Consider the following 854-nt stretch of genomic DNA (forward strand, 5'->3'; position numbering starts at 1 on the left):
TGATTCTATCACCAAAATGCAGCGAATGTGGTAACTAATGTACCATTTTACGAAGGGTAAGGTGAGGGCAATTAAGGAAACACTGCATAGAAGTTTCATCTTTCTCCTGTAAGCAGTCCAGTGTACCGAAGGTTTTAAATAGGTCTACCTTCTAACCGCTACTCAAAATGACTCCATCTAGAACAATCTGAAGCATTTCTTCTCACATAAGCTGATGCAAAATTTCACCTTTCAAGTCAGCGTTCTCGATTGCTTTTGATCTCATGTTGCCAAGTGCTGCAGATTTGTTAACGCAAAGGCCAATTCCTGATTATCGGTTCCGTTTTTAATTTTCAAACAGTTTGCACAAAGCAAAACAATAAATCCACACATACTTACTACGGCAGAAATCCATGCAATAATGGGTGAATTTAAAAAGGTAATTAGATCATCTTCCATTGAAATAAAATTGCAAAATTACCAGACAATGGTGAAATGTCATGCAAAACGTTGATATTGCTTCCTTTTACCATACATGCTAGGCTACAGGTCCAAAAGTGAGCGAAAAACAAAAGGAGGAGATAAAATTAAAGCTCCTTTTTGTTTTAAAATAGCCACTGACAGGGTTTAGCTAACAAGGACTGCATGTTTATATGTCTGTGACGGAAAACATCACACATCTTTTTCTAAGGGTAAAAAACAAGCCTAAGGACTTCACATCCTTAACTTCTGGGAGCGAATATTTGATGAGCAACTTGCAAAAGAACAATACTAAAGCAACTGAAGTGTATATGCAGTCAGCAAAGCTTGTATTCCTCTCTCCTTGCAGCGCATAGGTGCGTCAGCTTCCCTTACCAAAACTACAAAAGTCCTGC

Source organism: Echinococcus granulosus (assembly GCF_000524195.1).
Source record: "Echinococcus granulosus chromosome Unknown EG_S00072, whole genome shotgun sequence".
NCBI classification, from domain to species: Eukaryota; Metazoa; Platyhelminthes; class Cestoda; order Cyclophyllidea; family Taeniidae; genus Echinococcus; species Echinococcus granulosus.